The following is a 10,673-nucleotide window of genomic DNA, read 5'->3' on the forward strand; positions in this document are numbered from 1 at the left end:
TATATAAGAGAACAGTTAGCTATTGTCAAAAATGGTAATGAATTAATACATTTTGGGGTTCGTGACTGCCCCTCCAAATAAATGTCGTTCCTAGGAATTGAACCCTTAACATTTTAGTCATTCTGTGAATCTAGCGATGCTTTACACTAGACAACATTAATATAAAAATGATTAGATCAAATAAGTGGACAAATAAAGTCATTCATATGAAAGAATCTCAACACATATTTTTCAATTTTTTTACTTGTAATTTTGGGCTTATTACCTTTAATTGGAACCAGTCCTCCATATATATATTTTTATGTTTGAACTTTTTAAATCTTTTTATATGTTTGAAATTTGACATACTTTATTTTTCAACTATATTCTTATGTATTAAACTTATATATATTTTTTATTTTTTTTCATTTCTCGTTATGATGATTTCTAATGTGGATTAATTAAAATTATTTTAATCAAATGATTACATATTTTAATATTTTCTTAAAAATATCCATAACCTTAAACATAAAAAAAAAGTAGCATGGGAGGAAATAAAATAACACTTTTTTTAAAGAGGCTTATATGAAACGGTGTTGCACCCAACTTGTTTCAGAAGATATTATAATTACCTCGGGTCCCTAATACTTTTATTTATTTGAATTTGTGCCATGATGTTCTTTATTATACAAAGAGTTAGCTCAATGTTTACAATATATAATAATAATTGGGATATGAGTGAAGATGTTTAAAACTCTCTTCCACTTTGGTCTATTTGTCCTTATATGGGGAGTCTATATTCAACAATGTTATAAATTATACTTAGTAACTATCATATATTACAGTTTTAGGAATCTTTATTGTTGGAATATCTTCAAATTTGGGTTACTATATTTTTTTATAGGCTAAGTGAAAGAAGCATAGAAATGGACTTGACACCACATCTTGATCCAAAACCTTAAGACAATAAGTCTATGAGTCCATATACTTATATGTTCTTTAACTCATCCATTTTACTCAATGTGAGACTTCTTCATTCACACTTAGAATACCTAACATTTACAATAATTTATTATCATAATTGAAGCTGCGTTAACTACATTTTTTCTATAATTGTGATAAACACATTATAATCACGACCACAATGACAATCATAATTTTAAACACTATACCAAGTACGCAAATGGACCTTCTCTCCATGCATGATTAATTGGTTAAACACTCAAATTACCGATCATAAAACAAATCATGCATCATCAAACTTATATGAGATAGACTAATTTTATATGAGATTAACCAATCCAAAGACTAATATGACCAAGAAAACTTGGTTGAAGTTATTTTTAGGGATGGTCAAATGGGAGGCTTCTTTTGCCATTTCACATGCATATATAGTGATGATATATGATTGGGAATGAAGCAAGACATAGTACAAGGTTGTTCTCTATCCCCAAAGAATAGTACACTATTAAAGCACTAGAGAAACTTGTGGACAAGGAAAATTGACTATTTCCAAAAGAATGATATACTCATTAAGCCTTATGATCACATTGACTTCCTCAAGTATTATTACACTGAAGAAGGCCAAGCAGTTCAATTTGCTCTAAGCACTTTCTTTGATCTTGAACAACATTGCTTAACGCACAATTTTCTCTTGAGAAATTTCCCTTAATACCGTATCGGTTATCAAACCAGTTAGGGTGTTGATATAGTGGTATAGTAGTTTAACCAGTGATTCATTAATTAAACTGCATATCGATGAAGTTAGATATATACATATTTTATATTAACATTAACGTTGAAAAATTAATAAAGAAAATAATAACTATTTTTATTTATATCACTTGTTGAAAAATATATGTGGTAGACCATGTTTTAGATGTATAAAAAATATAATAGTTGTGTTTTTGATTCTCTAGATCAAAATTTTAGTAAAAGTAAGTCATTTTCATTATAAAAAAATATTTTAAATGAAATTGGTTAATATAATCGATACGGTTCAATTGAAAACCGAATGGTATGACTGGTTTTTACCGATTTTAACCAGTATAATTGTATGAACCATTTTCATATCTAAAATTTTACTATCTTATTAAAAAATAGTTTTGGTCAAATTGTTTTTAAACTTATTTATTATGAATTTAATTCATGTTCTTAGTTGATGCCTCTGAAGTGCCACATGAGAGGGATCAAATCCAAGAATTTAAACTCTATAATGATCAAATCCAAAATATTAGTATGTTATGGACCAAATTGAAGAGAAATTATTAGTATGTTAGCATTTAACAAACATTGAACCATAAGGACTAAATTAAAAATAAATAACTTTACCAAGTGCTTTAAACTTTTTTTTATTGATCAATGACAAAAATATTATTTTATTGTAGTTAAAAAGATAAATTTGTTATAATATATTAGATTTATTTTTTATTTTTTAAGCAATTGTCTCTCTAATACTAGAAATGATTCTTATAAATATAGATTAAAACAATATTTGGATCCTTCATGATCAATTATTTGGATCAATTGTTTTTGGTAAATTTAGATTCATTGAAAAGGGTATAATAAAAAAACATATAATAAAACACTAACTCCAATTTTTTAGTCTCATTTATAGGCAAAACACTACCAAAGTTGAAAGGATGAAAGTGCCTTATTGAAATGCTTTGCTTTGGTTGCAAGGTACTCATTCCAACTCACTTGGGCCTACTAGTTTTTCATGTGGACATATTTGGACATCTTCCGAGGGCCCATATAGATAAGCAATCGAGAAGCGTTGTTCGGTCCGATTAACTAGAACCCGATGGAGCACACTCGGGTACAACCCATTTGACAAAATGTGAAGAAGATCACCCACATTGATTACAAGACCTCCATGAAGGGGATGCACCACCTCCCACATTGCACCTTCCCTAAGAACTTGCAATCCACTTATACTACTTTGGTATAGGATTGTGAGGAGAGTTGAATCAGTATGTGGGGCAAGACCCATGGCCCGATCCGGGTTCGGGCAACTCGGATAGGAATTTAAGTGCAAGGCTGCACAAGCCCCTTTAAATTCACCTCTTGGGCCAGCCCATTTGAGTTCTTCTTTTGAAATACGTAAGGAAGCCAACATGAGCAACATTAACTTTCTTGCAAGCTTTTCCATTGCTTCTTCATATTGCATGACAATATCACTGAAAAGAAGAAGAGAGCCCTCAAATTGGTAGTGCTTAGACAAATCAGCACAATATACAACAACAGAAAAAAGTTTCAAATCCAACAAAATAACAAATAGTGGTAAGAAGAATTAGAGTCATAGATTCTCATCATTCCTAAAATCTTTTAGGTGGGTCCTTTTCTCTCATTGTGATGGTTGATAAGAAACTAGGCTTAGGACTTTCCTAGTATTAAACCCATCATCGCTCCACAACAAAAAATAGCAACAAAAAAATATCTTTCTTTTCCAACAAAAAAAGAAAGAAAAAAAAGTATGTCATGTTTGGATCATAGTTTGTAAGCAATTCATATATTCTCGTATTACTTCTTTAACACCTTAATAAGGATAATAAATTCATATATAGTCAATTGCATTGAAGATTAACCAATATATTAGATGTTGATGGTTATCTAACCTATGTAATTAACCACAAATTTAGTGTCATAAGGTGATCCGTTATTTAAGGAGAAATATTTAAGGAATGAAGTGCATGAGTTTGTGGGTTCGAATATCGTTTACAATAAATACTAACATATTAAGATTTGCCAATAAAAAAAAACCACAAATTTATACATAATTAATGAGTGTAAAAAGTAGTGCAAAATAATGATTTTTAGTTTTGGAAATCATGATCACAACGGGAAAGCATATTTTTATTCATCACTTTCACTTAAATCAAGCCAAGCAAAAAAGGCCAAGGATTATTGGGGTCAAAAAATATTTGCCTAATCCTAATTCTAGGGAACTTTTTTAACGTGATCCAATGCTATTTTCTTGCAGTTAGGGTTGCGTGTGACTCGATGAGTTCACGATCGTTACACAAGGTTAGAGTCATTGAAGATCACTTTTATACGCACACTCCTTTATTGAAAAGGGATACTCTCTAATACTAGAAAGTCTAATGCTAAATAGGATGATGACACATGACAAAAATTGTTAGATTGACCTCCTCGGAACAACTCATTCTGTTAGCTCTAACTCAGAATTATGTTATAAAGACAACTTAACTATAATTTTGTCACACATGCCATGTATGTATAGGTCACAACAAATATGCAAACTCTCTAAAAGTGAGAAAGAAAAACTACAAGTCTATAATCAAAACATGTTTGTGTTAAGTTTTCAGTTTTACAACCAAATAGTGATTCAAATTGTGGATCACATCATATAATACGGCTACAATATATTGTGGTTATGGTGATTGCCGCAACCGTATCACACTGAATCATAATGATGTGGCCACATCGGACCGTAACATAACTGCATCGGCTGCATCAGGCCACAATGTAAATGTAACCGCATGGGTCGCATTGATTTCAAAAATATTTTTTCTTACTGACAAAGTAATTCACATCGCAACAACCGCAATGACTATAATCACATTAATTACATCCGTGACTGCAACTATAATTTAAAATACTGCAAAACCAGACACTCTCTCAATCTCACTTAAGAGGGTTATAGGCTTGGAAAACACCCCAAGTTTTGCATGCATGGCCTATGAGTTTTGAAGCATTAGGGTCATTGAGATCAATAACTAGGACAGTCTCATTCTCATTGAGTTGTGTCCAATTGTAGGAATCAGGAAGTTCTTGTAGAGAGTTGAAGTCATGGCCTTGTTGAAGTGGTGAAGGTTCATGGGGTGAGATCTAAAGGCTTCTAAGAGTGAAGGCATAATGGAACAAAGAAATTAAATAAGAGTTGTGAATGTCTAGTGTGTGATTACTTTGAATGGTAGTGTCTTGTGTGGCTAATTTGGAAAAAAGAATAATGCATCTCTTTATATCAAGAGATAATTTATCTCTTTAAATTTACTCGTTATTTGACATGTGTATTTTCTATATTTTTTATAATATAGTTTAAAATGAAAACTTTTAGAGGGAAGAAAAAGAAAACACATGTCAAATAATGAGTGAATTTAAAGAGATAAGTTATATTCTAGTATAAGGAGATATTTTATTCTCTTTGGAAAATGACTAAATATAAAAAACATATCATCTTTCACCAATTCAACTATATTCTCTGTTCCACTTACTTAAATCTAAATATATGAATATTAATATATTATTTTTGTAAAACAAAATTAAAATGAAGTATTATTTTTCATTTGTTGGCAAATTCTGATTAGTCTAGGACAAAGTCACTCTTATGCTATAGTATGTAGCTATTGGTATACAAAACTAACTACTAAGTACATAGAAAGTTGGAAGAGAGGTGAGAAATGTGAATGTGATTAGTGAGTTTATATAGAGAAGACAAGGAAACCAATAATGGTAAGTACAACCAAATGTTTTAAACAATGGTTAATAGTGTAGAACAAGATTTAAAATCTTGTGCACAAGTAGTAAGATAGTGACATAATGAGAGTGTTTTTATTTTTTTATAATTGAATTATGTTTTTTTTCTACAATTAACATGGAACAGTATTTGTTTTCCTAATGCTTGAAGAGTTTGAGAAGTTTAGGTAGATATGATTTTATTCATTATTTTATACACACTAAAGCTATTATACTTTACATGCAAGATATTTCCCAAATGAAAAATCAAAAAAATCAAAAAAAGGAAAGGACCTAGTTCTAGTTGTGCACTAAAAACCTCTACATTCATTAACACGTGCCTTTGTCTTCTCTTAATGTAGACAACATTTCAATCAAACTCTTCCACCTTTGTTATCTTCTCTCTTATTACATATGAATTAGGATTAGGTGTTTTTATTCTTGTCTTATTTTGTGTTCCTATTCAACTAAGAAATATTATTTAACTAAAAAAAAGATCATAAAATCAGAAATTGATATTTTTATATTATTTTATAAAGTTTGATTGAGTAGGAATATGGAAACATATTTTTTTAATATATAAGGGCCATTTGTGTTGGTTGGCATCATCTCGAAGAGTAATCCTCGTCCACCATCATAAAAAGTAAAGTGCCATGAAAAATAATAATGTACATTATAATCAACCCGAAAATCATTCTTATTCGTTACATAACTCTATATAAGTGTTCAGATGTGATACATTACACCAATTTAATTGTGACAAATTCTTCACTTATTACCAACATCTATTGACATGTAATTTATTAATTGCTGCTCTTCAAAAAATTATTTTTGTTGTAAATAATTAAGGATGCTATTATCTAACACTAAGTGAGTTAAATGATATATATTGTTAATATAGCTTGCAACAATTCTAAATTACACGAAATAATATTTACTAGTTGAGTCACGACCATGTTGATCTTTTTAAGACGTTTCGTAGTACTGACCAAAATGTGCAAGCAGATAATCAATCACTCCCAAGATAAAACAACCCAATTCTTTGTTATTCGATTTCTTACTACACTATAAGAATCAATCTTGTATACACCATAATATGACTATCAGTGCCAATTCTCGAAATACTCATTGTATGACTACTCGTACCAATTCTTTCCTACAATCTAACTATCAGTGTCAGTTCTCGAAATTCTCACAATTTGGTTGTCTTTGCCAATTCTTAGTGTCATAGAAAGAAAATGGGAGAAGTTTGCCGGAAATGCGTCGATGAAGAGTATGAAGGAGAAAGAAGAAGTTGAGTAAAAACGTACTCAACTTGGGACAAAGAATAATGAAGGGAGGAAGCCTCTATTAATAGTCTGAGGCCTGCAACGTCTCCTCCATCCGAAGATCCAACTACGTGGTAAGTCTCAAACGGCCACACAATTCGACGGTTGAGAAAAAGTCTCACCCGAATTCTCCTCCCTTGATCGAGTTCCTACCCCTCACTCTCCAACCGTATGCTGACTCAGTCACATGTGTGCCACACGGTGTTGACTTGGTCAGCCACATGTCCAAGCCCATTGAAAATAATTAAAAAAATAATTTTATTTAAAAAGAATGTTGAGCCCAAGCCCGAACCCCACCTGAACACAAACTAAGCCGACTAGACGATGGAGAAGGAGAAGGTGATGGTGGTGGTGGGTGTGTGTGTATGGAGAGGTTCTGTTTGTATGAGTCATCACTCACTCACAAAACTCATTGTACCCCTTGGGGCACATCCCAAGGTTGACACTTAAGACTTAATAAAATCTTTCAACATTATTCCTCCAAGCATTGTAGGACTTCGAGAATTTTTTTATTTCACACCCTCAAGAGTCCTCATAATGGACCCATTAATATGTCTTTAAGGCATGCAATTTCCAATAATCCTCCACTTGAAATTAAAAAAATGATTTTCGGGGATTTTTGTGGTCTCAATAAGATTGTGCATAAACAAATGTGTCATGTGACTTGAAACTTTACATAGTGAATAAGATCCAGATTTTACTACAGTGACTCGTAGTCTTGAACTCTATCTCTAGTATCAAACTATACACAACATTTTCAAATGTGTATTTTGTAAAGCATGTATGTTATAGGTCATGCACATCTATCCTAGTATAGTGAATGCTTTATAAATTTATGCCCCTAAATTTCATAGGAAGCGACCCTCACTTCCACATTCACATAGGTGAGTATATCAAGAATACTCATGTAGTCTAGGTATCCACTCCAATTGGAGTATGAATCTCATTAAGAGTTTAATTCATCCTTACATATACTGCAGGAATCATGCTTCTCATAATTTTATAGCATGTTCATTCTCATATTACTTCACAACTTGTTTTTACTCATTAAGCTTATTTCTTGGGATCTCTAGTCAGTTAGGTCGGGTTACCATCATGAGTGGTATTCATTTAAGGGCAATAGTCCCATACTCTTAGAGGTATTATGGATTTCCTCTCTAGCTAGTCCTTTTATCAAAGGATCTGCTAAGCTATTCTTAGTGCATGCATGATTCACTCTAACAGCTCCTGTAGAGAGTAACACTCTAACGATGATGTGCTTACGACATATTTGTCATTTCTTACAATTATGAAATCGATTCTCAATCTTTGCAATAGCCACAGTACTATCACAATGGATCAACATGGTTGGTATCGGCTTTTCCCATGGGGGAATCTTTGCAAGCAAGCTTCTTAGCCAACTTGCTTCTTCACTAGCTAGTGCTATCATCTTAGCTTTCATTGTAGATTGAGCTAAAATAATCTATTTATTTGACTTCCAAGAAATAGCCCCACTAGCTATGCTAAATATATAGTCACTGGTTACTTTTGAATCATATGAAAGAGTGTTCCAAACAACATAGGTGTATCCTTATAGTACAACTGAAAACATTATGTAGTATAATCCAAGGTTTATTATTTTTTAAGGTACATCATTGCCCTTTCTATAGCAAATCAATGCTTCATACTAGGTCTATTGATAAACTTGCATGATAATCTCACGACATAGGCTATGTCGGGTCTAGTACAACTAGTGGCATATTGAAGGCTGCCAATGATGCTAACATACTAAGTTTAACTTACACCTTCTCTAGTGTTCCTAAAAAGTTTTACATTTGGATCATATCGTGTGCTAGCAGGATTACAGTAAAATTATTTATATTTCTTTAAGATCTTTTCCACATAGTGAGATTGATCCCAAGAAATAATTTCTTTTGACCTAGTAATTTTTATACCAATAATTACATTTGTCTCTCCTAGGTTTTTCATATCAATGTTGTTACACAATAATGATTTCACATCATTCACAACATGAGTGTTGTAACTAAATATGAGTAGATCATCTACATAGAGACATATGATAGTGCAAATGTCATTTTCTGATTTGTAATAATTGCATTTGACACTTTCATTCACCTTAAATCCATTCGAGACAACTAAATTGTCAAACTTTTCATGCCACTATTTAGGTGTTTGCTTAGTCATACAACGACTAATGTAATTTGCAAACCTTATTTTCTCACCATGGATTACAAAATCTTTAGGTTGTTCCATATAGATTTATTCTTCCAAATCGCCATTTAAAAAGGCGGTCTTAACATTTATTTGATGTACTGCTAAATCATGTATCGCAATGAGCGATATTAGTACTCTAATGGATTTTATTATAGTAATAGGTGAAAATGTGTCAAAGAAATCTGCATTCTCCCTTTACCTGAAACCCTTGGCTATAAGGCGAGCATTGAATTTATCCGTTGTGCCGTCGTGTTTCAGTTTCTTTTTCAATACCCACTTACAATCAATACGTTTGCAATCAGGAGGAAAGTCAACTAAGTGTCAAATCCTGTTAGACTCTAGAGAATTCATTTCATCATTTATGACCTCTTGCCACAAATCAACATCCAAAGAAGTCAAGGCTTCTTGGAGAGTTGATGGATCATCCTCCAATGTAAAAACTATATAATTAGGTCCATACTCTTTAGTATATCTTGATCTCTTAACTCTTCTAGGTTGTATTTCCAACCATTCATTTTTATCATTATCACTAATCATATGTATGTGACTAATTGATGTGCCCTTACTATTTCTCAATTAAAAGAGAATTTATTTTCATTAAAATTAGAAATCGTTAGATTCAATGATCACTTTTCCGTTAAGGACATAAAACTTGCATGTCTTGCTCTTTACAATATACCTAATGAATACACATTTATAGCGCCACTTGCGAGTTTCACTCTCTTGGGGTCTGGTATCTGGACATAAGTCAAACAACCCAAGTTCTCAAATAAGACAATTTTGATTGTTTATTCTTAAAAAAACGCATATGGGAAAATTTTACTTTTAGCTTTGAGGACTCTATTTAACACATAGCCTACAGTTAATAAAATTTCACCTCACCAAGAGGGTGCTGCACCAGAACTTAACATTATAACTACGACTACAGTTAATATTTTATTCTTTCTTTTAGCTTTACCATTCATTTCAGGTGAATATGGTTCAATTGTTTCATGAATAATGTCATTCCATTAAAAAAATCCTTAAATATGCTAGAATCATACCCAGTACCTCTATTACTTTTGAGTTTCTTTATTTTCTAGTTGAGTTGATTTTCAATTTCAGTCACATATAACGTAAACATGTCAAACACTTCACTTTTATTTTTCATATGATAAACATATGTAAAATCAGAGCAATCATCAATAAAAATGATTAAATGACATTTATCATTTCTAGTTAACATTTCATCTAATTCACATATATCAGAGTGCATCAAAACCAAAGGCTCAGATTCTCGCACTAGTGATTTATGTGGTTTTTAGTTATTTTTGTTTGACTATATGATTCACAATTTTCAAAACTATTTTTAGATAACTTTGAAATTAAACCTAAGCTACTTGTCGCGCCCCGATTTTGAAAGTGTGCATGTCAAGAGGAACACTTTGGAAAGCTCTCCTTGTATGTCATGGTTTTGACGAGGACAACTTGTGCCTATAAGAGCTTGAAGATCACCAACAAATCAGCGTGCTTAAGTCTTTATTTGGTACTAGGCTTAGACTAGATTCTAGTTTAAGTTGAGTCAAGGCTTAGGGCACCTAATACATGTCTCATATGCATATATCTTTTAAATCATTCCATCCATGAGATATGTCATTCATAATATGTTCATGCATTACATAAATACATGTATAT

At 31.8% G+C, this 10,673-nt stretch overlaps 1 pseudogene; it reads right to left on the reverse strand.

Moving 5' to 3' along the window:
- The window catches only part of LOC109346998, a 12,123-nt pseudogene continuing 4,054 nt past the window's right edge, over positions 2,605 to 10,673 (reverse strand).

This window comes from Lupinus angustifolius, chromosome LG05 (genome assembly GCF_001865875.1).
Source record: "Lupinus angustifolius cultivar Tanjil chromosome LG05, LupAngTanjil_v1.0, whole genome shotgun sequence".
NCBI lineage: Eukaryota > Viridiplantae > Streptophyta > Magnoliopsida > Fabales > Fabaceae > Lupinus > Lupinus angustifolius.